At 42.0% G+C, this 27,277-nt stretch overlaps 1 long non-coding RNA gene across 1 annotated transcript in view; it reads left to right on the forward strand.

Annotated features, from left to right (window-relative positions):
- The first annotated feature begins 757 nt into the window (after nt 1–757).
- The window catches only part of LOC310770350, a 48,380-nt gene continuing 21,860 nt past the window's right edge, over nt 758–27,277 (forward strand). The window contains exons 1-2 of the long non-coding RNA XR_014552098.1: nt 758–1,335; nt 21,541–21,712. This is a non-coding gene — a long non-coding RNA (uncharacterized lncRNA). The remainder of the gene's footprint in view (nt 1,336–21,540; nt 21,713–27,277) is intronic.

Genomic DNA, 27,277 nt, shown 5'->3' on the forward strand with positions numbered 1-27,277 from the left:
GTCCTGGAGCCTCCTCTCTGCTTCCCCCATCGGCCCCCCTCTATCCCTGGTGTTGCGCTGATTTTCTTCCCCAGCTGGAGACCTGCCTCTCTCCCTGCTTGGCCCCTCTCCAGCATCGCTGTGGAGCCTCGCCTCCTCCTCTAGTTCCGATGGCAGTTCCCTGACATGTTGCTTTAGGTTGAAACAGTATTTCAGCATTGTATGTGCAGCTGCTGGGTTGCGAGTGCATTCTGGCTCTGGATATCAAACAGATATTCTAGCAGAACATGCAGTCACTGCTGGAAAAAAAAATTCAAATGTTACCAGCTCTTATCTTGCGGGGGCTGGAATACTCATAGTTGTTTCTAGCAGATTGGAGTGCTGTAACCATTACCTTGAGTTGGTAACGTTACAGCAATTAAAGAAAATGGTGAATAGAATGGGATGAAGTGTTATCACAAGGAAAAACAAACAAACAAACCCAGAAGACGTTCTTGGCCAGGAAAATGTTTCAAAATGTTTTATACTAGAATGTGAAGGCAGGCCAGCAGATGCCAGCCTTGAAGAAACAGCTCTTCTCTAATAATCTCTCATTAGAATCAATCATGAGGAATTCCAGCGTCCTCCCCCTCTTTCTTCTTCCTCTTCTTCTTCTTCTTCTTCCTCTTCTTCTTCTTCTTCTTCTTCTTCTTCTTCTTCTTCTTCTTCATCATCTCCTCCTCCTCCTCCTCCTCCTCCTCCTCCTCTTCCAGTACTCCAAACACACTTCCTTAGAATTGGATTTGATCTCTGCACCTCTCTGAGGTGTTAAAGTAGGGCGCTGTTATTTTTGTATTTTCTTCAGCTGCAAATGGAATTATATTCAGGAGGAAATAGAAGTATATTTCTTTACATTATGGGGAAATAGGCACATGATTGCCTGCCTTAACTTTGTTGTTGAGATGTGAAGAGCTTGACATGACTAAATGACAGAAACTAAATAGCAGTTCTGAGCCACATGTTAAAGACTTAAACACTTATTTTTCGGTTGCAAGGAAAGCTATTAAATTGAACAGCGGCACTTTTTTGGCTGAAGTGTTTTGCAGAATAGGAGAATGTGCAGGAAAATGATACTTTATCTGCTCTTTGCAAAGGAAGACACAATGCCAGCTTGAGGATTTGGGGGCCCTTTGGGCGAGACACTCTCAAAGAGTCTCAGCAGGTCATTTTCTCCCCCTTTCTTTATTCTTCTTGGGTTCTCCCTGTAAAGAGAGAGTGGGATCATGGCATGATGGGTTCTTTGCCTCTTTTGAGGCCCTGGCAAATGCCAGGCCATAAAACCTTCTGAAGCCTGCCCTTGAAGGAAACAACCTCATAGTGAGTGCTATGCTTGTTTATGTTTTTATTATTGTTACTATTATAATGCATTGCATTGTCTAGGGAAACGTCTTTGGGAAGCATGCATCTTCCATATCTCAAATCATATTTCAAAAGGGCTTCTTCTTATTTTTTTGCTAAAGCTGGTCCTTGGGTAGTTTTTTCAGTTCTGTTGCACGTAATTTATTTTTAAAAGAGAATTAGCATGAATAGCAGAGGGATTCTTTTCTTCTGCCCTTTTCTTCAGGCTAATTTCTTATTCACTGTTCTTGTACTCTGCAAAAGTCAAAGCCTAGGTAACATTCTCCCTCAGTTTCAGAAGACAGTCCCTGACAGAACAAGAGTGTGGTTTGGAATGCCCTCTATATTAAAAGGGAACTTGGCAGCCTGTGGAGAAAGTGGAACACTCTAAGGAGAAGTGTGCATGTTAATATGTTATATCCTCTCTATACTAGAGAGAGAGTATAGACTAGATACAAACAAACAGAAATATATATATACTTACATCTGAAGCTAGTGACATACATTGTATAGAGGTTCTGCATTTGGCAGCTGGTTAAGAACAAACTAGGCTGTGTGCTTAAAGCAATTATACCCCATCCCTCAGTTAAAAAAGAAAGTTTACAGAGTGGTTTACAGATATCACTACTATATACCCTCCAAGCCTTGAAGCCAAAACCCTAGATGCTATCTTCTCATTTTTTATCATAAGAACTTGGTGGCCATTTTGGTTGCCATGATCTCACATGATTTTGGCTGGAGTCCACCCACCCCCCCCCCTCAAAAAAAAAAAAAACTTGAGGGGGAGGCATTTGCAGTGCAAAATTACATGAGATCACAGCAACCCAAATGCCTGCTATTCTCTTGCAGTAAGAAAATGGGGTTACTGATTTTTCCAGGACACTCTTGGGGTCTGCTGCTAAGACCGTCAGGCTTGCAATTTAAAAAGCAGGTAACACACCAGGTAAATAGAATGGGGGGGAGCAATTTCAAGCACATGTTCTTAAAGGTACAGTATTTAGAACACAAATGCTAAAGAGGTGATGGTGTGTCATGAGCTCTTAACACCTACGTACAAATAAAGAATTAAAAGGTCAAACTACCAGGTTGCTACAAAGTACTGATATCAGCAGTGGGATTACTATATTCCATATTTTTCTGTGTATAAGATGCTTTTTGCTTAAAAAAAAAAGAGGCAGAAATTGGGTGTCGTCTTATACACGGATAGTGAATGCAGAGGGGGGGACGTGCGATTAATGGCAGCAGCAAGCATGAGATTGGCAGCTGCAATTGGGTGGGTGATTGGTGGCTAAGGCAAGGCCTGCTGGTGACTGGCTATGGCTGCAGCAATTGGGCAGGTGATTGGTGGCTGCGGCAAGTGGGTGGGTGGGTGGGCTGTTGGTGGCAGCAAACGAGCAGACAATTGGCGGCTGCGGCAAGGTGTGCGATTGGCAGTGGCCATGGCAAGCGATCAGCAGTGGCGGGCAGGCAGGTGAGCAATTGGCAGAAGTGACATCCCCCACCCCACCCCAAAGCTAAATAACTTAATTTCTTAATTTTGAGTTTTTAAAAAATAGGGGTCGTCTTATACATGGGGGCGTATTATACACAGAAAAATATGGTAACCACTGACTCCACTGCTATGGCAGCCTGCTCCTCTTAGGTTTTATTTATCATATATTGATTACAACTTTGGACAGCCGATAGGTTGCAAAACATACATGTTAGGTAACATTAGTTCATCTCATTAAATTTCCCCGTTATATTGAATTCTCTGGCAGTAATTCCACTCGGCTTCTGCATGTCAATGGTAGTGAATGGCTCCAGGTGGAGATGCATTCATCAAGATCTATGGGACTTGGATGAGCACTGAGATGCAGATGTGTTCCTTAAACATGGGTTTATAGATCCAGCAAGGGGATATGTGTTTGAAAGTCTGCTTCCATCTGTAGATACTTCTTCCTGGACTGCAGCATCTGTCTTTAGATGGTGCTTTGTGGTTCAAAGCCACAATCCGGTAAGTAGATTTTAGGAGGTGCTCAGGGGCTTGGGAGCAGCCGGCAGAATATCTGATGTGGTTTTCTTTGGGCAGCAGCTTTCTGCACCAGATTACAAAGAATTCTCTGAAATTATTCATCTACAGGAGGAGAACTCCAAAAAACAGGATTAATGTTTGAAAATCTGATATTTCCCAGGGCATGCACAGTGAGCACATGGATAGCAATGTTTTATTTACAAACTACAATGCTCTTTTATTTAAATATACTCTATTTTAATAACAGTCATTGGGCTCTGTTATATATGTGGATTTTCAGATTGAGGTTCTGTAGTATTTCAGTTTCTGCTTTAGATACTGTAATGCAGACACCTAACTTGCCTAGAAGGCTTCAGCAGAAGTTAGAAGAGACATGCTTATCTTTTATAGAAACATGTATTCAAAATTGCCAGTTTTGAATTACTCCCCGTATAATAATGGCCTTAGTTGTTGCTCTTATTTGATTTACAGATACTACAGCTCTGCACAGGCTGTAAGATTTGCCTTGCATTTGTACATTTTTAAATTTTCCTATCTCTTCTTCATTACTTTCTGCACTATCTGCTTCAGACTGTATGCTGGGTTCCATGCCACTCAGTAGAAAATGAAGCTCTGTGTTCCTCATTCACTATAATGTGGAAATCTACAAACAGCTATAACTTTTTACCCTTAAGATCAAAGTGGATGAAGTTTACAGGTGCATGAACTCCTTCCAGCCAATTTATAGCTTGATAAATCTACAGATTTTTCATGCCGGACATTTTTGCATTTTTAAAACAAAGTAAAAGTCTATAACTATTTGATTCCCAAAGATGTCTTCTTCTTCTTTGGCTATCACTCGTAGCTGAACAGACTGAACAGTGTGTCCATAAGTGACTGTGGAGGCCAATTCTGGATCCACATGTCCTTCCACAGTGGGGACATAGGTTTCCAGGCGAGAGTTGATCATGGTGAGGATTTGCCAAACATGCCTTCCTCTTACCATGTTTCTTTCGTCCTGAATTTGTGTTTCTTCAAAGTCTGTGATGCCTTTGGTAGAGGCTATTCTCCAGCTGGAGCACTTACAAGCCAGTGTTTCCCAATTATCTTTGCTTATACTGCATTTTTAAAGATTTGCCTTGAGAGTGTTTTTAAACCTCTTTTGTTGTCTGCTGCATTTCGCTTTCCATTCTTACCGTAAGTTGGAAATAGAGCAGTTGCTTTGGAAGACAATAATCAGGCATCCGAACAACATGACAAGTCCAACAAAGTTGATGTTGAAGAATCATTGCTTAAACCCTGGTGATCTTTGTTTTGTCCAAAGAAGTAATGCCGCTGTTGAGTACATAAACTATGGGAGAGAAATTCCTAATGTATTATCACAAATGATAAATAATAAACATGAACTCAGTGTAGGGAAAGAAGCATTCTTACTAGCATGTGTTGTGCCAAATAAACACCAGCTACTTTAAAAAATAATAATCAAGAAAATAGAAAGGTATTCTGCACCTCCCCACTTCCCGCAGGACAGGCTTGCTTAGATGGAGCCACCCATTTCAAATTGGGACAGTCTGACAATAAGGAAATCTACAGTGTTCAAATGTTGTCCCAGCAAGGTCCCCAGTAGCTTGGGGAGGGGAAGAGGAGACAGGTACGACCACTGTTCCTGCCAACATTTCAACAATAAGAGATTTGACCAGTGCTATGCACCCCAGGTTAAGGGACGCAGGTGGAGCTGTGGGTTAAACCACAGAGCCTAGGACTTGTTGATCAGAAGGTCAGCAGTTTGAATCCCCGCAACAGGGTGAGCTCCCATTGCTCGGTCCCAGCTCCTGCCAACCTAGCAGTTCGAAAGCACGTCAAAGTGCAAGTAGATAAATAGGTACCGCTCCGGCGGGAAGGTAAACGGCGTTTCCGTGCGCTGCTCTGGTTCGCCAGAAGTGGCTTAGTCATGCTGGCCACATGACCCGGAAGCTGTATGCTGGCTCCCTCGGCCAATAAAGCAAGATGAGCGCCGCAACCCCAGAGTTGGCCATGCCTGGACCTAATGGTCAGGGGTCCCTTTACCTTTATGCATCCCAGGTTAAAGAAGATGTATGCAAAAAGTGTCATTGCCAATCTAGCTACTCCCAAGACCAACAGACACAGTTGAGAACTTTTACTCTACAGCAGGGGAAGCCAAAACGGGGCTGTTCATATGTTATTTGCCATCAGACAGCATGGCCAAGGGTAAAAGATGGGAGTTCTGCCCCAATACTGTCATGAAGACACCATGCTTGGCTACCCTTGCTTTAGAGTGGATAGGACCTATTTAAATGCGAGGTGCTCCTCGCTGAGCTAGCTTACTTGCACTAATGATGCATGCGAGAAGTGGAATATTTAAAAGTTTTCCACAACAGCTGCAGCTGCTAGCGTTTGTAGCCTCAACACATCAGCACTGCTAGCAGTGCCACGTTTTAATTGTCTGAAAGTCTAGCCCATTAGCGCTCATAGCATCTCCATTTAGTCACTGGTGTAGTTCTATGAAAACAGATGCATAAATAACTTGAGATATCATAGCAGGAACTAAAAGTATTGCTCAGCTAAGTGGTACAGCAGTCAATGGTAAAATAAATACTTGGTTTATGTCCACAGATGTTTTAAAAAGCCAGCCCATTTTAACACAGGCATCCTGGAAGGAAATGTCTTTATATAAGGGGGGGGGCGGAGCGCTGTTTGAAGAGGCAGCAGCACAGAGGAGAAAATAAAGGGAAATATTCTCTTTGGAATCTGACCATTATATCATAGTAGACAGCATTATCATAGTGCTGTTTTGCTCTGCACACCAATTACCTTTAATATTGAGTATATTAAATTGCATTCAGCAAATTCCAAAAGATAAGCCCAGATTCAATTATTGCCTCCATTAACTTGGCATATGCGCCTCAGATTGTGCAGATTTTTTTGGTTTGTGGCAAACAGCTTGCGATGCTCTTCATGTCAAAACAAAACATTAAAAATGCTTCCCTGTGTCCTGGGGTGAATGTGCTTTTTCCTCTGGAAGCTCCAAAGAGAGTTAGGAAAACAATATAATCCTTGAGTGAATATTAATATCTTCTTAGGTTGTGCCTGCATTTCTTGCGAGAACTCTGGATTTTATTACTCTGGCTTTGGGCATAGTCTGAAGAAAATGGAATCATGAAAAGCTCTTCGATGGTTATGAATTTGCACAGTGTGTGGGGGAGAGGTGCCTTTAGTGTTTCTGAACCAACACTTTACCTGGCATTTAGAAGAAGGGAGAAAGTACAGCTGAGTGAATGCTCATTAGAACCCACCAGGCCTGAAAGCACTCCATTGGCTGAGCTTCTGGGCTCAATTCAAGGTCTTTAAACTAGTATATAAAGCCCTAAATGAGTCATAGGACAGTATGTGACATCCTCAGGCAGGACCCAAGTACCTAAAATGCTGCCTTCTCCAGTATCAACCATCTTGGTCCCTAGGATCGGCAGTTGACTGTACTGCCACCTGGGACTACTCATTTGACATTGACCCATGACAGGGCCATTTCAGTGGGAGTTCCCCATTTGTGGAATACCCTCCCTCATTATACACTTTCAGGAGAAATTGAAAAACATTCCTGTTGACCCACAAACACAGTATCAAAGCTTTCAGGTACAGTAGTACCTCGGGTTAAGAACTTAATTCGTTCTGGAGGTCCGTCCTTAACCTGAAATTGTTCTTAACCTGAGGTACCACTTTAGCTAATGAGGCCTCCTGCTGCCACCGCACCACCAGCGCACAATTTCTGTTCTCATTCTGAAGCAAAGTTCTTAACCTGAGGTACTATTTCTGGGTTAGCAGAGTCTGTAATCTGAAGCGTCTGTAACCCAAGGTAGCACTGTATTCTGCTTCGCCTCCAAGCAAAATCATTTCTGTACAGGTCCTGGTATGTTTGGGAAAATGATATTTTAGTCATTCATTCAAACTGAGTTTCCATCCTATGTTCTTTCTGTAAAAAATGAGTTTAAGGTGTGTCACAACTGTTCCAAAACAAAACAAAAATGGGGATGCCGGGAGGTATTTTTTTAATGAAGAAATGACAAAGGAATCATTGGCTACAATTTGCAGGTTGCTGCCACATATGCACCCAATGTACATGATATGAAAATACATTTGATTCCCTAACAGTTTCAAGTACATGCTAAATACCTGTGTGAAAGGCTGTGATTTGAGCAGAGGGGATATTCAAATATTACATGGCTATAAATCACCATGCTTAACAACCACACACACGTATTTTCTCTCTGTGTGTGGGTATGCTTGCTGAAGTTCTTATTTGCCACATTAAAGAAAAATTTTTTTGAAGGCTTTTATATACCTCTTAATCATTAGCATTTCTAAGTGGTGTACATAAAAATGAACCATACAGAGAACAGAACATTGAAAAGTGTTCATAAAGCCAAATACTACCTTAAAATACTTGCTGAAATTTTAAAAAGTAAGTCTTGGTCATGTGTTTGAAGTTCAAGCAAGGAAGGAGCTGTCTAATCTCGTTCAGGAGAATTTCCACAAGCTTGGACACAGAATAGTGAATGCATGGTTTGTAACAGTTAGGAGCTGTGCATCTTAATTAAGGGGGACAGGCACCAAAAGAGACTCCTGCAAAGACCTGGGTGATCAGTAGATAGAGGGGGAGAAATAAATTCAGCTCACATTTAAAGCTAAATCCGTCAGATTCACACGTTCTGAAACCATAGGAGAACCAAATTGCCTTTGCAATTTGCACTTATCTGAATTTTGCGATGCAGCTCTCCTACCTGCCAGTGTTTACAAAGATGACTATATATGGGGAAATCGTGCATATCGATGAAAATGCATAATGTTAGGATAAATTGCAGAAATGTATACGTTAGTCAAAACTGCATACAAAAATGGGTTTGTTAGATGAAATTTGCAAATTGCTGCAGAAATGTGGAGAACTGAATTTAAGATTGTGAAAATGAGAAACTGTGAAAACTGAAATTGACAGATCCTTCCATCCCTATTGATCAGACAGTGATATAAGGAATCAGGCAGTCCTTAAGAAATCCAGAACTCAAGTTGATAAGGGGCTTTTAAATTAATACAATAACTTTTAATCTGCCCCAGCAGCATATGGGCAGCATATGGGACAGCCTTTAAGCACCAGAGTTTTGTGCTGGTGGCAGTCTGTCCCCATCAACAGTCTATCCACAGCTTTTTGCACAAGCTGGAGTTTCCAGACCAGACACAAATTGTGGCCCCGCCTAGAGTGCATTGGTTGTACTGAAATAGACAGAAATGCAATTTTCATGACTATGTGTTCCATCCTTCATGCTCCAGAAGTGCTTTCTGTGTAGGTAATGCATAATGTCTGGCCCTTAGCATCCAGTCACTTGCACACAAAAATTGAGAAGAAAAACACCTTCTATTACAGTGCTCTTTTGTCAACGAATTAAGCTAGATTTAATGAATTTCTCCACATCATTTATCTTCTTGTCACGGCAAACCACTACAGTATTTTCTCTTAATGATTACAAAGCTGACAATGAGGCAAACACTCTTCAATTTGGTAAGTTGTTAACCCCTTTCCCCGATGTTTATTTCATGGGTGGGAAACTTCAAAAAGAAACAGCAGGGGTTCTGTTGAGAGTCCACCCCCTCCAAAGTTTTGTGGGAAATATACAAAATGCCAAGCACTAACTTCTACCTGCAGAAGTTTCAACAAGCGTCTTTCACATTATGGGACACAGGAGTAACCACAATCATTGGTAGACCCTCTTCCCCATGCTTCAAGTGAAGCACAGCTTTTACATTTCTTCCTACTTGCAGCTGTCTGAGCTACTGATACAAGAACCGTATCCACACTTCTCTGTGGAGTGGGTGGATATGGATTAGATTGGGTGGAAAAATTCAATTTTAGACAGAACTGCAGAGAGACAGAGGCTCCTTGCATGAAAGCAGAGCTTGCAATCAGGTCAGAACTGCTGCGCCTATGCAAGGTCTAGTCTCAGGTATACTGTTGCTGAAGCAACGTCAGAGTTCTGCTCATATATAGCATTCAGGGTGAATCCTGCATAAATCAGCTTAGCCTTCTCCTGCATTGTCTCTGCTGAGGTCAGCACTTGCATTAGAGCAATTGTATTGAATTGGCAGTATTCTTTTCTGAGAGCTTGTTTACATAATCAAGTTTGAGGCACTGCTATAGAAGTGGATCCTGATCTTTTGTGATGTCCACCACTAACAGGAAGTGATGGCCTAAGCAAAATCGAGACCCGTAGGACCAGGGCTCTAGAATAGGCTAGAAATCAAGACAAGTCCAGGACTCTGGACAAGGACTAAGGTGCTGTAGGTTCTGTAGGTTCAGAACCAAAGTCAGTTGTCCCACAACTGAGACAAGAAGAGCAAGTTGTCTCAGCACTGTCCTGGAACAACTGGAAAAGCCTTTTAGAGTGGGGTGGGTAGTCAAGATTAAAAACCTGTGGTGCCTTTTTCTACAGCCATTGGTTTGTTTTAAGCAGTGGGGTTTCTAGTTCCAGGGACTTTCCACCTTGTTCAATTTATTGAGTGATTTACAGGTCACTGTGTATCTCCATAGCCACAGGCACTCAATCTGGGAATAACTGATGTAGATAGATAGATTGATGGATATAGATAGATGATAGATGATAGATAGATGGATAGATAGATAGATGATAGATAGATAGATGATAGATGATAGATAGATGATAGATATTATAGATAAAGATGACAGATAATGCAGAATAATGTTGGTAGGTTCCTCTACCACCAATTAGTTAAATCATCTGCAGAGAACTCTTGAAACAAACTATGAGAACTTGCACCATGACAGTGAATCTTTTTTTACATGGTTGCTTATTCCAGAATAAAAGAGAAACAAGATGCAAGCTCTTGCTTGCACCACAGTTTGTTGTTTACACTTTTGAAACTGCCAGTTCAATTCAACTGTTGTTGAAACTGCCAATCTTCAGTTTCTGCCAGTGTATTTGCATGGTGCTGACCTTACTGCCACCTTGCCCCTTTTCCTCTACCTCATGGTAGGCAGCATTAACACGACCAGCTGGAAAATGGGTGAGCCATGGTGTCCTACCACTGCAGTAAACGTGCAGACAAATCAGACAGCAGAAGGAAGTTGGAGGCAAAGAACAACAACTAGTGATTCAGTACTCTGGTGATGAACTTTTCTGCAGGCTTCTCCTGTTAAATTGCATAGGCTGATGTCCTGCTCCAGTACAATGAATGCGAGCTTTGTCATTAACCTCAATAGGAAGAGCATGGTGCTAATGCTTGCACCGCTTTTGGCACAACGGAACACCATGACAGAAACCAGAGCACACAGAAATGCTGTTTACCTTCCCGCCACAGCGGTATCTATTTATATACTTGCACTGGCATGCTTTTGAACTGCTAGGTTGACAGAAGCTGGGACAGAGCAACGGGAGCTCACCCAATCACGGGGCTTCGAACCAGTAACTTTCTGATTGGCAAGCCCAAGAGGCTCAGTGGTTTAGACCACAGCACCACCTGCATCCCATTTATTAAGGTAAGAACTATGCTTGATGACTTTCATAACCACTGGAGATAAAATTTATTCCTATCTTCACAGTCACGTTCCTGGGCTGAGTTTTTTGTTTACTGTCTTAGTCAGTACCCAGCGAATTAACTATGCACAATACAGTCTAGTTCCTAGACTTCCCTTTTCTCTTCACCACTTCTATTAGGCGAAACTCTGTTGCAGGTCTGTGGTCAGAGCCCCACCAAGGATCTGTATATAACCCTGCTAATTTACCAACACATGTATGGACCCTGAAAGCAGTGATCTCATACTTCAACAGACTATACAACTAGACCGTGACAGAACATTGTGTGGCCTCTTAAATAATTAATAGAATTGTAGAGTTGGAAGGGGCCCAAATGGTCATCTTGTCCAACCCCCTGCAATGCAGGATATAGACACTATAGATCTGGGCAGTATTTTATGTGATCATACATGGGTATAGTCTAGGAGCAGCTCAAACAGTAATAGCACTCACTCAAAGTATCTACTGATGGGCTGTACCATTTCAGATGGCAAGCCAGGGGTTACATATTTGAATGCTTTCATTTTAAAATAATACTAAAAAGACCTCCCGGTACATATAAACCTAGAAAGGGAAACTGTATACCGAAAAGAGTTGTAATCTATCTTCCCTATCACATTTGTTTTGTGAGTATAGGGGTGGGTAGGTGTTATGGTGTTGCTTCTTAATGCAGAGGAGATTGATGCATTTATTTGTTTAGATTATTTATACCTCACTTTTTATACAAGTCATCAAAGTGGCTTACTATACAAAGGAAACCAACTAGCAACATAGAACTGCAAAAAATATCCACCGTATACAACTTCATCATAGAATATAGCAGCATAAAAAACAGCATAAAAAGAATTAATCCACTAAAACCAAAGAATTGCTTATAGATTGCCACTTAGGTAAAATGGGAAATCTAGTATGTCTTTTCCACCTCATAGTCTGAAATTGTAAAACCTAGAAAAAGAAAGTGGACTACATGAACAGACTGCTTATTTGCTCCTATTCTTAATCAGAGAGCGTGCAAACTCTTTTAGCTACCATTCCAAACAATGTGAAGAGGCACAAAAATAGATACCATAAAGGGAAGTTAAAATAAGCCTATCAAAGGGAGGCTACATTTAAGTGTGTTATATGTGAACACATGCACTCTTCCTATTCCAAAAGTAGGGAGAAAAATTATTTCAAGGCACCATTTTCTTTGGTTGTTCTTTCAATGTTTAGAATAGGTTGATTGCTGCGGAACAACGATCATAGAGAATTTGAGCGAGATACAGATCAATACAGATTGTTTACTGCCAAAGATGGTTTCAGCAGCGCCCTTGTTAAACCCTGAGTATAAGTGTGAAGTAAAGCCATCTCCTTTGTAGTCCAATGACATTGTGCAGAGTATAACATTATTTCTGTCAAGAAAATAACTGTTTAAATGGCAATCCCCAAAGATAGGTGTGTTATTTGATGCCATTCTTTTTTGCCCTCAACCCAACAAAGTAGATCACAGCAATGCATAATTGAGGAACAGTGTTCCATAGGTCTTGTGTAGCTCTGAGGTTCTTTGAAGGGGAAAAAGAAGTGCCCAAACAGAAGACTACCTCCAATCTTCAGCTGATATTCAGCACAGATACCTTTTTTACTTTTTTGCGGGGGGGGGGGGGATCAAATCTCATTAGCAGAGGACTTGCTTTGTGTGCTGGAAATCCCTGCTTCAGTTGCTAGCATCTCTATCTGGAGATTGTGTATTGCTGCTGACAGCCACTGAATTAGCTAGGCAATAGGCGCTGTGGTCTAAACCACAGAGCCTAGGACTTGCCAATCAGAAGGTCGGCTGTTCGAATCCCTGCGACGGGGTGAGCTCCCGTTGCTCGGTCCCTGCTCCTGCCAACCTAGCAGTTTGAAAGCACGTCAAAGTGCAAGTAGATAAATAGGTACCGCTATGCCGGAAAGGTAAACGGCATTTCCGTGCGCTACTCTGGTTCGCCAGAAGCAGCTTAGTCATGCTGGCCACATGACCTGGAAGCTTTACGCCGGCTCCCTCGGCCAATAAAGCGAGATGAGCCCCGCAACCCCAGAGTCTGTCACGACTGGACCTAATAGTCAGGGGTCCCTTTACCTTTACTATTCCTTTTACAGAGTTTTAACTCTCAGAGCTCCCTGGGAAGAAGCATTGACTGTTAAATCAATCTTGAGAATTACAGCTGTATGACAAGAATGGATGTTTACCAAGTTTGAGGTGGGCAGCAGTTACAGACCATTGTGTCAGACCGCACAACCCCCCCCCCCCCAGCAAACTCTGTTGTGCAGCTGACCATTGAAAATCACCAGGCTGTCCACAAGGCACTATGGTGTTCCCGCCAAACCCGCAATTTGGATTCAACCAATCAGGCTGGGCCTTGGGAGATAGAGCTTTGGGAGCAAATCTGACTGTGACAGTTTTCACTCCAGTCCGCTCCCAGGCCATAAAAGACAGCCACCACTCTCCTCAGCACTCATTTGATTTTATCAGGTGTATTGATCTCAGGCAGGCAAGCAAGCCCCGCTAAGAAGTAATGACTCTCTGGCAGTTTTACGTATGTTTATTTACATCAAAACACATCCAAAGCACGGCTTCTCGCCTGCTCACATTGATGACAGTAGATCAGTCTGAATCTTCGCCCCTCCCACAGCAGGAAGGGGCCAAACTCCCGCCTTTCCCCTCTTGCCCTTCCGTTGCCCTCTGATCTTATCCAGTCTCCTAGAACAGGGACTGAGAAGCTGGCCTCCGCCCTCCCCACTTTCATTTGGCTTAGTCTCAGACCTCTGCTTCTCTGCTGATTGCCTAGCAATGCTCTAGCTGCCTTCCAACTCTTCCTCTTCTTGAGAGCCAACAGTGTCTTCCTCGAGAAGGGGGGGGGGCTGAACTGCCCTTTGTCAGCCAGCACTCATTTGAAGAGTCAGTCCCTCTTTCACTTAGCTCAATTTTGAGTCTGACTCTTACCCTGCGTTCTGGTGAGCCACGTTCCTGACACTAGGGAAGGAAACACTGGAGAAAGGGAATATAGTACTGTCTGAATGCAATCAGTGTTTGTCATAATGGGGACCATTTTGCTAATTCAACGATTTTTTAAATGGCTGCTTCCAATATTACATGCTATGGTAAGTCATCAACCTGGACAAGTGTCAAGGGGTTGTTATGATCTGGCACCTGCTGAGGGCCCACACTCCAGCAGGTTACTCACCCACAAAAGCTCCCTGGACCTGCTCATCGTATTTAACACAGTAAACTGTTTGTTCACTTCCTTCTCCATCTGGCTAAGAAGGAATGACTAAGCAAATGACAGCAGTGGTCAGAAGGAGAAGGAGGCTCACTATTTGCTTGCTCATTGGCTCTAACTGGGAAGCAGAGGTAAGGCAGAGGAGCAGCTACAATAGCAGTCAGGGGTTAGATTCATTGAGGGAGTGGGACACTGAAGTTCTCTTGAACTGAGCCCTCCAAAAGCTGGAGCTATTTGTAGTAGTAGTAGTAGTAATATTCATGGATTAATGCCTTTTAAAAAACAAAGCATCAACAATGATATCTTAAACAAACATTGGATTAGAGCCTTGTCATACAAATACAGTTTTCAGTGACTGCTTATTTTAGTTCAGGATATTTGTAGAAATTTCTGAAAAGCAGTCAGAACAACATGCACATGTTCATCTCTCTCCCCCACCCTCCAGTAAAATGAATGTATTTTTTGTTCCCAGTTCTCTGAACAGTCATAGTCAAAATCCAATATCAAGAAGACATTCACACTTATAATTATGAGATATGCATTAATTTACTTCGGGGAAATGTGCTCTTTGTTCAAACTGGCACTCACATGAATCCACAAAATGATTAATTGCAAATCCAGCAGCGGCATGTTATGACTAACAGGAGAGAATGTAATATACCTGACCCTACTGCCAGTATCACACCATAACTATTAGACGGAGGGAGAATTTTTTTTTAATTTTTGGATCAGTACATCATCAGAGAGCAATGATATGCCAGGCCAACTGACACATGTTGAGTGCTGGCAATGGCAAGAATACTATCAGCTGTAAAATAAATTAAGCAGTGTCAACATATACAAGGGCAGTTCAAAAGATAGTAGCAACTGATTATAATTAAAATGCAGCTTCACTGAGAACAACATATTAAGGGAACAAAATCCATTTGTCCTCTGCATAAAGATTTGTTCATCTACGTGCATTAGGACAATATCAAGAATGCAATTATAAATGTTGTTCACATGCTGGCTATAAATGAGAAGCCATAGCCTTCACACAGGACTCTGTTATTTTATTAATTAATGCAACCAAAGTTCAAACAAAAGGTTTAATTTTTGTAGTTAATTGGCAAAAAAATAGTGCCAAGTTGTGTCTAAAACCAAGCCAGAGGCAGATTTAGGACAGCACAACCATTTCTGCTGCACTGGGCTCCAAGCCTAGGGGCCGCTACAGGGCATTGCAACTATGACATAGTGAACTGTGCATAACAGAAGGCAAGAGATGGGAGGATGCTGAATTTTGGCCTCACACAGGGTGCTACTGAAATTTGGAAGACCGAAGTCTGCCCCAAACCAAGCAAGCAAGGTACAGAAAAGAGGCTCAAAGCCATTTCTTTTGCTGTGGAATGCTACTGAAAACAGAGTGCCCTCTATATCTCATTCTGGTGTTTTCTCCAACCTCTGGAGGAGATTTGGGGAGAGCACATGGGATGGGGAGGAAGGAGCTGTGTTGTATGAGCAGGAATCCTGGCACCAGTGTAATGCATTAGTTGAATCTCACTAAGTATAACTAAGAGATTGTACACCATTCACCCTTCCAGAGGGGTAGCCACTTTAGTCTGTTGCAACAAAAACAATGGTTGTGTTATCACCTTGTTGCTATAGCAAATGGTCACTGTGGTTATTTTGCATAAATTTCAGCTCTGATTGAATTGTCGTGGACTGTATTTTTTCTTCTTCATTTCATTGGCATTTGATTCTACATTCTGCTTCCCCCTCTCTATACCCACCTACTTACTGAGTGAGTTAACATGTGGATTCTTATGCATAAAAGCTTCGTGTCATAATAAGCTTGCTAATCTGTAAGGTAGTACACTGCTTTTTGCTACTTTTTGTTTTTAGCTCTGTATCTTATGGAAAGATGAGAGAAAACTATGCACTCTTTTCTTATTGAAGTTCACCTGTGGACCAGCTCTAATGGAATTATATATGGGCACATTGTACATTTTCTTAATGACGCAGGAAGAAAAATATTATGCTCGTTTCCAAAGGTGTCTCTCACTCTTTCTTGAAAGATGGGATAGGTGTGTAGGTGTTTGTGTATGTGAGAAAGAGAAAGAAGAGAGAGGATGATTCCTTTCTCACAAATTTAATAAAGTGAGTTATAAATATGATAGCTGGAAAAAATCCTTCTTTTTATTTTTGTAAAGGGTAAATTTTCTTCTTTAAAAAAAATCAGAAAAAATACGATGTGTTGATTAACTGAGACTTGTACTTATCAATTTTTGAGAGAAAGTGAGAACTAAGCTGATTCATAAACACCTCCAAAATAGCACTAGGATTCTGAAACCTATCTAAGCTACTGGCATCAGCACATCTTGTGCTAGTTATTGCACTATTTGACGTACTTTTGTTTGTTGCTCCTGGATCTATTGCAAATCAAGTTTATTGGGTGACCTCAAGGATCAGCATCATGAGAAAGAGCGAAAATGTTTCTTGCGGCTGCACCATTCATCATCATATAAACACTTCTATCCTCTCCCCTGAAATTTTGACCATCTCTTTTCTTAACTAAAAAAAAAAAAAGTGTTCCAGGCTCTGTAGCCTTTCCTCAGTAGGAAGATACACTGAGCGTCACCAGCCGCTAGTGTGGGAGCTGGAGCTAAGCAAGTAAGATGGAAATCAAAGAACTGGAGAGGACTGTCAAGGTCTAGACATGCAAAACACAACTGAACTATTTCCGATGAACATCAGACATAATCAGGGGAGCATGACAATGATACACAAGGATTGTGACAGGTGGGGCTAGCCTCTTCAGCCCCACATTCACCTCTGCACATTTATAGAAAGTGTTTCTGTGTATCTCCTTTAATTTTACTTTTTTTTATTTTGGAGAGGGAACTGTCCAACTAATCGTTCAGTTTGGATTCCCATTTTTTTCCAGGATGAAGTTCAGTTTGCCACATTTCTGCATTGGTCCCTGTGAAAATCAGTATTTTGGTATTAATTTCTCCCAATATACACATTTTCCTATGCAATTTTGCCTAGCCTGTGAATTCTTAAAAGCCATTTCCCCCTGTTATAATACATCGTCAATACGATATTCACTAATATATGTGTTTTTATGCATACCTTCTCCTAGTATATGCATTCTTTGTAAACATTACTTGACTGGAGAACTGCCTTACAAAATTCGGAGAAGCGTGGATTTCAGAGGATGGTTGTGTTTGAATTGACATATTGTTTTGGAAAGTGAGAAAGAGGTAGGCTTGCCTTTAAATGTAAATTGAATTGAATTCCGCTCCTATCCCTAGGTGAAACCACACCGTAGGACAACATTGCTTTTAGAAGGATATTAACATAGTAATAGATAAACAGTGACAATCCTTGGACTAACCTTGAGTATTTGCAGAAATCTGTATTATTTGTAGGAACCTAGCCTTAGAAAGCATGTAACAGAAACTCTAGAAAGAGTTTGTTGCATTTCATCATCAATGCCCATTCTGTGCTGCGCGTGAGAGATCCTTTAAAGGAGGAAAAGATCATATGCTAAAGCTGGTGGGTTTAATAGATAAAGGGATTAGCTGAGACTCAAATGAGCTTGGCGGTCACAGGCTACCCTGATTATGTTCAAGGTAGCTAAGTGCACAAAGAAACAGAAAAACATAAATCAAGCAATTTATCATAGTTGGTGTTTTCAAGTCTAAAGCCATGTTTGAAAGAGCCGAGTGACCTTCTCGAAGCCCGTTCTACAAGTGACAGCTAATTTAGAATGCCTGATAGACGAGTGCTCAATTAAATCATTTTAGATCAGCAGTGGAGGACTTCACCTTAGCCTTACGAAATTACACAAATGTATCTCATATGTAAATAACCTGTAAGCAAGCATAGTGGCAGGTATTCAGCCTAGCAGCAAAGGCAACCAGAATCATTAGCTGAGCAGTGTTTCAAGCAGTCACTTCTATGAGAAGGGTTGCATGTGATGGCCAATAAAAGGAGTGAGAGGGGAGCAGTTAAATTCTGCCCTCTGCCTGGTCAAAAGTCTCCTACACCTGTGGAATCTTCTTTCTCCCTTGCTGGAATTCTGGCCTAGAACATGTAATTAGAGCTCCCCCTCTCCATCTTTTATCACGTCTCTTCTCAAACTTCATCTCTGCCAATGATGCCTTTGGTTTAAGCCCTAAATTCCCATCTTTAACCGAAACAAATCTAAATGCATGTCACTGGATGTGTACATATTAACCACTCCTTGCTATGTTCCTTGCTTCTCCCCCATTGTAAAAATGAATAAGCAATAAGGAAATTTAATAATTAAGACCTTCTGAACAGAAAGAGTAAAGAAAAATTAAAAAGAAAGAACAAGAATTAAATTAAGAATCAAAAAACGGCTGCAGAGGAATTTTAAAAGCTACCAGGGACTTGGTAGCTTTTCCTCACTTGGCGAACAAAACAGTTTCGATTTGTTTCTTTAATGGTAAAAGAGTTGGTGCCTCCCTTATTTTTGAAGAAGAGCATACCTGAGTGGAATCACTGAGAAGGCCCTCTCCTTGGTTGGGTGCCCTATCTAATCTAATTTAGCAAAAGCAGTTAGAGAATATTCTCTGAGACAAAGCTTAAATTTTGAGCAGATTCGTATGGGAGGATACCAGCCCTTAGGTTAGGCATCTCCAAACTCTGCCCTCCAGCTGTTTTGGGACTACAGTTCCCATCATCCCTGACTACTGGTCCTGTTAGCTAGGGGTGATGGGAGTTGTAGCCCCAAAACAGCTGGAGGGCAGAGTTTGGAGATGCCTTCCTTAGGTACTCAGGTACTTTGTATGGATTTTGTTGGAGCACAACCCTCACTATTCCTGGCCACTGGTAATGCTAGCTGGGGATTATAGCAGCTGGTCCAACAACTTCTGGAGGTCCACAGGTTTCCCATCTGTGCTTTAAAGGCTTAAACAATAAGAAGGATAAGAGAAAAGCTTTGGGGAACATTATAATACAAGTGTCATGGTGCTTGACCATAATTCCCCCAGGACTATCTGGAATCTGCTTGTGGCATGGAACTTGAGTCATCAATGAGCAGTGGTCCATAAATCCTATGCTGGACATGTAATCTGGAAGTTGATAGCATCAAATACTGCTGAGAGATTCAGAAGAACCAACAAGCTTGCAGTCTCCCTGTTCCTTTCCCTGCACATGTTATCTCCCAGGGCGACCAATGAAGCTTCAGCCAAATTTCATCTAGTGGGTTGGTCATAAATATATGTGCTCCTAAGAGGAATCATGTGATCTGAACACAATAGCACCACTGTGTCCATTCCAGCCAATGCCAGTTTTAAATTGGCTTGTTATAAATCGGTTCACCAATTTAAGCTGCACATGTGGGAAAAAACCCCTGAAACTATGATTGCTACTAGCCCTGCACACAGTATTGTATTCTATGGAAAATACACCGACTGCAGAGGGGAATTCCAATATTTATAGGTCAGTGCTTCTCCATTTCCATCCCTCGAGGCAGACAGGAGTAAAAAATATAGTGGAAGTGGATTGTGTTCTACTGAGTGGCAACAGGATATGAAAAATGCAGAAATGACTCCACACCCATTGTTAGCAATAAACCTGTGCTGTGTGATCTCTAGCCAAAATACCTAAGGGGTGGTTGAAGAAGCAGAGAGCTGCAATACCTACCAGGAAGTGGTTTCCTCAGCCAAACCTCACTGGCTAGGGGTAAAGGATACAGTCACTTTAGCAGCTGTTCTCACGGAAGTGGAGTTCTGATATTTGGCCGCCAAGAGTATATGAAATCATTCTTCTAACCCACAGAATCTCCTTCTGCAAAACCAACACACAGCAGTTAAGGCTCCTGTGTGATGGTGTTAAAATATAAAAGATGAGTAGGTGGACAGATGGATAGGTAAGGCAACCCTGGTAAGCTACAGTATTTAATTTAACAATTTATACATTGCTTAACACTGAATTGTCCTCTTCAAAAATCATCCCCTTAAAAAAGCCCACTATATAGTAACTCCTTTTTCCTGCTTTAAAAATATGTGTCCTCTTTTTGTAATAGTGAGGCTTTATATAGTCTACCATATATTTTATTATAATTTAAGTATTTCCACCACATGAAGGAGAGCAATTTGGGTACAAGTAACAAATTATATGGCTTACAATCAGCTGTGGAGGAAGCCGCTGGGGCACCTGGGGCGGCACACCCAGGGGCGGGGCGAGCCGCCCATAGGGGCGGGGTGGAGGTGGGGTGAGCCACCCATGGGGCAGGGCCTCTGGAGTCTGCCTGCCTCCTCCCACTCAGCCGCCCTACAGCTGGGGGGGAGGCAGTGGGAGGAACGTTTGGGGCAATGCAGAGCCTCCCAGGAGAGACGTGTGGCTCGGGCACACTCCAGGCCACAAGGTGAGTGCTGCCCGGCATTTTGTCACCCCCCCCAGTGGTGACACCTGGGGCGAGCCACACCCACTGCACCCCCATCCTTACAATGTATCCCAGAGAGGCTGGGGAAGCCCAGCCAGATGGGCGGGGTATAAATAATAAATTATTAGCATTAGTATTAGTATTAACCCTTCTAAAATACCATGTGATTGCACAAAATTGAGACTGTCCACTTCATGCTATGGAGCCTGTGCTCATTCAATTGTTTTCCACTGTTTACCTCCAGATTCGAAGACAAAGGTATCACAAAGCCAAGTGTACATAATTGCATATCAGTAGAATTATTATAAGAGAATTATCTGTCATGTGGGTAAAATTCCCTATAAAATGGGGCAAGTTATAAATCACTTGGCAATAGTTTCTCTTTAAATTAGGGTTCAAATATTGGAGTCCACCTAAGCTTTGAAGGTAAAGCACTAAGAAGGGCAGTTTCTAAAAAAGAAGCAATATTGGTGGGTGATTTGTGTCCTACATAACCACTTAGTGCCTGCTATAATGACAAATGTGTGGGTTGAAGAAAAAGAAAAAGCAGTCCTTTTTTTATAACCGGGATGTATTTTGATAATAAGCAAAGTGCAGCATGTTTTGTAAAGATTATCTTTGAAAGTGCTATATATATATATTAAAAAATGCAAATAGATGCATGTGAAGTATTCCATTTAAAAAGTATTTTATTTGAAAGAAACATGCTTTGCTTTTCCTCCTCCATAGGTAGTGCATCTTTCAATGTGATGAATAGGATTAAAGTGTTCAAAATGCCTTTTTTTTTAAAGGGAAGTTCAAGTGTATTACATTTCTTAGAGATAGCTATACTTTTTGATGAAAATATCCAGATATTTTTGGATGAAATATTAAAGGAGCCAGCCCTACTGTGCATGACTTGGCTGGTTTGGGGTTTCTTCCTGTGACTTCATTTTTTTATTATTATTCTGTAAATAGTTAACACAAACTGTAAGGATGAGATGCGAGGATGCAGCAATGAAATACAACTACAAGTGTAACAGGACATCCACTATCTGATCTCCTGACAGGAATGATGTTAGAGGAGAGCCATTGACCATTGGTCTTCTTCCAGATCCGATGGTGGCAGCATGACAGCTGAGGTGAAAAGGTATCTCCTTTTCCTCTTTTTTTCCCTTTAACAAAGACAAGTGGTCACCTAAACTGTGCTGTTACTTCATAATTCAAATCCTTACCACCATCAGTTGTTATTAGCTACGCAGAGGAAAACATACAGGCAAACCTTGCATATTTTCTGGCAAAAATGCTTCACAAGACCTATGCTGTTGCTCTGTATGGCTGTTCTGCCAAGTTTGTTGGTTTCATGGTTTCAACTTTACAGTTTTAATGAGGATAGATGTTGTTTTTAATTGTGATATTTTTGGAACCCACCCTGGGTTACATTCGGTGAAGGGTGGACTAGTAGTAGTACAGTGGTACCTCGGGTTACATACGCTTCAGGTTACATACGCTTCAGGTTACAGACTCCAGAAATAGTACCTCAGTTTAAGAACTTTGCTTCAGAATGAGAACAGAAATCATGCTCCAGCAGCGCGGCGGCAGCGGGAGGCCCCATTAGCGAAAGTGGTGCTTCAGGTTAAGAACAGTTTCAGGTTAAGAACAGACCTCCGAAACGAATTAAGAACTTAACCCGAGGTACCACTGTAGTAGTAGTAACGTTAGCAATTAGTAATTAGTGGAAAGTGTAAAAAACAACAACACCCTCCTGAGGCATTCTTGACCATGACTCCAGCCCCCTCCCATGTCTACATTCAGAAAAGGAGACTGTTGAAAAGAAGGTGAAAGAATCTAAATGCTCCGTGCTTATGGGATAACAATGGTCAGCTAACTGACTTCAAATTAGATCTGGCCCTCAAAACAATATTATCTGGTTTCATGTGACCACTACCACATTTTAAGCAAGATGTGGGGTTTTTTTTTTTAAAAAAATGCTATTTTACTTATAAGTATAGGAAACAATGTGTGATATCCAATGTAAACCATACTCAGCGTGGACTCATCAAAATCAAAGGAGTTAAGTAACTTAGTTGCATTTATTTTAATGGGTCTGTTTATGATTTAGTTGGATATCAACCTATGGATATCAACCTATGAGTCTTGAAGTGGGTTTCATATAAGTCTATGAGTCTTGAAGTGGGTTTCATATAAGTTTATTGAATTGCTATCTTGGGTGCACTGTAAGAAAGCAAAGTGGCTGCTGCCAATTTGTCTCCTGAGGAGATCTTTTAGGAATCAGCCCATTTGTCCATTGTCACTCCTTCACCTGATGTCGTCCAAGTTCCTATGCTCTTTTCTTTCACTCCATTACTGATAGCCAAACATCTCAGTGTAAAGGTCAGGTGAAAGAGAGAGAGAGAATTGTTGAGGGGGGTGCACAGTTGTTCTTTGAGAGAAATCATAGAGTTTTGGAGTTGGAAGGAGCCATTGAACTCTAGGAAAACAAACATTCTTCCCTTTCCAAAACTCAAATGCTTTTCCTCTCACAACGCTCGGAGACCATTTGCCTCCTTTGGTTGTGGGCTAGTCATGAACAGACGAAAGGAGGCTCACAGAGTCAAACTACTGAGAAGACATTACTCTGTGGCAGATTGGAATGGCTGCCTAAATTCTCCTTCAGAACTGATTGATGGGAAGAGACAACTAGTAGTTTAAATTCAAACTTGGAGGCTATGGTATGGTTTGTTCTAGGCAACCTCCCAAGCTCCCTAGACCTCTCATTACCTCTTTACACTGGGGGAAAACTGTGGGTTTGTTTGATCTGGAGTGATCCTCAAGCCTTGATGATCTGCCATGGTTAACTGAAGACTGAAAGCACCAGCTGTCCTCTCAGGAGTAAGACCCATGTAATTCACAAAGATGGCGGAGAAGTGACCACGGTGCTTTAGTTAATTTAGCACCAACGTACATTTCAATGGGTCATGATGTTAATTACCTTTAACTTGCATTCCAGTGGGCGTATCTGTGGAGTAAAAAAAAAAAAGGCTATAAGCCAAAAAATAGTTCCAAATAAATTATTAAAATAGGCCACAAGCATCTATCTATTCAGCTTTGCTGCAAAATGAGTCACTTAAAAAAAAAATCTTTATTTTTCAAAGGACATCCACATTTGCTTTGCATCATCTTAGCCCATACTGGAAACAGGCAAGTGCAGCCAAAGCCTTTGGCATTTTCCCAACTGTTTTCCAAAGTGAGTCAGTGGTTGATGTCAAATAGTCATTTGGCCAACACATGATCTCTGTCTTCAATTCTCCTCGGGGAAACAGCCAAGCAGCTTCTCACTGCCGTTTCCAAGCCGTGATTAATACCTGTCCTAGAGAAATCTTTCTGAAGCCACAATTGTTTGTGGTACCAAAATAAGAGAAAAGAAATATATAAGAAAAATGCATGTAGTAGCAAAAAACAACAACCACCAAAAACCGAAATAGAACACAATGACAAACACCACCTCTGTTGACTCCAATTGATAAAAAGGCATAATCTAAGGAGAGGATTTGCAAGCAGGCAATTGCTTGGATAAGAAAGGCCCTTATATTCAATGAATTGGATCCCCCCCCCACATACTTCAAATGATAAATATCCACCTGATTTAGCATCCAAATCCTACTTATTACTTCACAATCTTCTCCCAACCCTGTCTGAAAATTACTCCATTTCTTCAGTTATCTTCAATTATCTTTAGTCCCAGAGCTTTTTGACCATTTTAATCCTCAGAGCATCCAGAACTACTAAAAATAATAATGAGTGAATGCTGCCTCCCACAGAAGCAGGCTGATATGTAAGCTAGGAAATGAAGCCAATTCTTGATGTCTTGGGTACATTCCCATTCTATAGCTGTTAAGAACAATGATGGAAAAAAATATTCCTCCCATACTCCCATAGACATGACAGCTGTCCAGCTGGCCATCCTGGGGCTCTCAGCATTTCAGCCACAGCCATTTAATCAATGGTTGTGTGTAGAAAATGGTCAATTCTCATCCCACCTCCCCACTGGCATTTCATAGCTCTGGTTACTGCCCATCTTCCTGTCACGGTCAAGCTGGTTCCTCAGAGGAGGCGTGGAAAGAATTCTTTTCTATCTGCTTGTTTATGAGCCTAGCAGATGGGAGAGTGGCTCTCAATTTGTTATAGGCTGTTCACTCCATCCGACACATTGCCAAGTACAGGGTCACCAGGCTCCTTGCTCAAAACTGAGCAAGGAGGGGAAGGCAAAACACTCTAATTGCCCAGCAACCTCAACTTTAAATAAAAAGAAAGTCATCTGGTATTACTCTCCTGCATGCATTTGAGCTATTAAATATGATGTGCTCTTGAGACATGGGGTTCAGGGGAAAGAGATCTAAAAGAAACATGATGCAATGTGGCACATTAGCTACATGCATGGGCTTGCATGGCTTTGGCCAGAGATTCTAAGGCCAAACAAACAGATGCCTGGAAACAGGCCTTCAAAATGCACAACTGCCGTGATGATTTTGATGGACTAAACCTCCTCACCAGCTTGGCTAGACTGTTAAGTGTCAGCATAGCCATGTGGTGCTGGGTATATCAAACCATTTGCTTAATTGTTGCTCAAACCATTTGCTTAATTGCAACACTCTGGAACAATTGTAGAGTGCAAATAAGAGACAAATTTAGAACACAAAGCTCATGTCATCCGATGTTGTCCGTACACTTTTCAAGGCATTATGTGGACAAACTATGGTGACTGCAGTGCTCAACAGCATGGGTTCAATGTGCTAGGGTTGCCACGCATCCCTAGAAAAATGTGATCATCCCTTTTTTGGAGAAAAATGTTCCCTGTTCTGTTTGGACTTCAAACAGGATGCTCTTTTTTCACATATTCAAGCTCATTCTTCTCTTCCTCCTCAAAACTGTGTGGGCAAGGGTAGGCCTGATGGGAGGAGGAGTGGTAGAGCCTGAGCAGGAGTTTGTGCAGGCAGAGTTTGTCCATGAGGAGGGGAGCCAAGAGTGAGGGTTATCGCAGGACGTGGGCAGAGGGTGGAGTGGGGCTGGAGGAGGAGCTTGAGAGGCAGAGTTTTTGCATGGGCAGGTGATAGGTCACAGAGAGCAAGGGGTTGCATAGGCCTGGTCTGTCCAGTGGAGAGTGGGGGAGGGGAGATAGATTTCTGTGAGCAGAGACGGGGGGCCAAAGAGCAAGAGAGGGGCATTGCACTTTGCATGCACCTGGTCTGTACGGTCTGTGGAGAGTTTGCACAGGCAGCAAGGAGGAAGGAGAGAAAGATCGGACGAAAAAGAAACCACTGAGCGCAGCATAGCAGCTAAAATGTGAGAGTACTTGTCCCCCAAACACCTTCCTTGCAAAGGCGGTGGTGAGTTGGCTCAAATTCTTGCTCTCTGATTGTATTTATGATATCTATTTTGGAAAATGAGATTTATGTGGAGTGCAATAGTTTCTTTTCCAATGTGGCAATGCTTTTAAATACACATTTCTGCACCAGGTAAAGTAATTTTTAGCCAGCCCCCCAAGTCCTGACTGACCTGTCCCATATTTTGCCCGACCTGTCCTTTATTTTGCCCGACCAAAGGTGGTAACCCTATAATGATGCAAAGTTGTGGTCCAAGAACATGTGACTGTAGCGGCTAGGCTATGTGTGGGCAACACTTTAGGGCAGGCATGGCCAAACTTCGCCCTTCAGCTGTTTTGGGACTACAACTCCCATCATCCCTAGCTAACAGGACCAGTGGTCAGGGATGATGGGAATTGTAGTCCCAAAGCAGCTGGAGGGCCAAGTTTGGCCATGCCTGCTTTAGAGGAAGACAGAACCATACCACGGAGATGTTGGTGGGGAAAGGAAGTGATGAGGAGACTGAATCTAGTCATGACACACCTCCCAAGTAACTGATTGGAAGGATATCACATATCTTTATAGGGCTAAACATGTGGAATGCCATTATGTGGTAGTAGAGCTATTAGACTGGTCAGGGGAATTATGTGCACAACATTGCATCCAGCTAGGATTGCATGTGTGGAAGTCTCCTTTAGTATACGTATAATGATACCTAATTAGAGCAGTACAGGGGGCAGGGACCATTAACTTGAATAATCAAAATTTTCATTTCTTTGGCCTTTTTTGTGTGCAGTGTTGTTACTTCTATCACTGATTATCTGGCCAGGACTGTGCATTCAAAGCAGCCCCCAGGGTGTACGCATGCAGTTGAATCTGGGATTTGAGGGGTTAATGCACGTGCAAGATTTGAGCAATCATTCAGAGATGGACATACATGTCCGAATGCACCTGCAGAGCCCCAGATTATAGAAGACTGAATGTACATAAGAAGTTGCCTCATGTGGTCCCCACTGGCTTAGTTTTTTCTACAGTGATTAACAGTGTTTGTCTAGGGTCTCAGACAGGGGTATTTCTCACCCCACAAGGAGATGCCAGAGACTGAATCTTCTATATTCAGAGCATGGTCACTGACACTGAGACATGGCCTCTCCTGTATCCAAAGTAGTTTTGTGGCTCTCATTCTTCTGCATCATAAGTAGTGCTTTTTTCTGGGGGGGATGAAGGGGTACACATACTCCTAAACATTTTGTGAACCTAACAGGAGAAGAAACTGAGAATTTTTTTTAAAAAAATTATTTATTCTCTAGCATGGTGAACTGTTAGTTCTGTTGCTACCGCTGATGGCGGCC

Source organism: Podarcis filfolensis, assembly GCF_964270895.1.
Source record: "Podarcis filfolensis genome assembly, chromosome: 9".
NCBI classification, from domain to species: Eukaryota; Metazoa; Chordata; class Lepidosauria; order Squamata; family Lacertidae; genus Podarcis; species Podarcis filfolensis.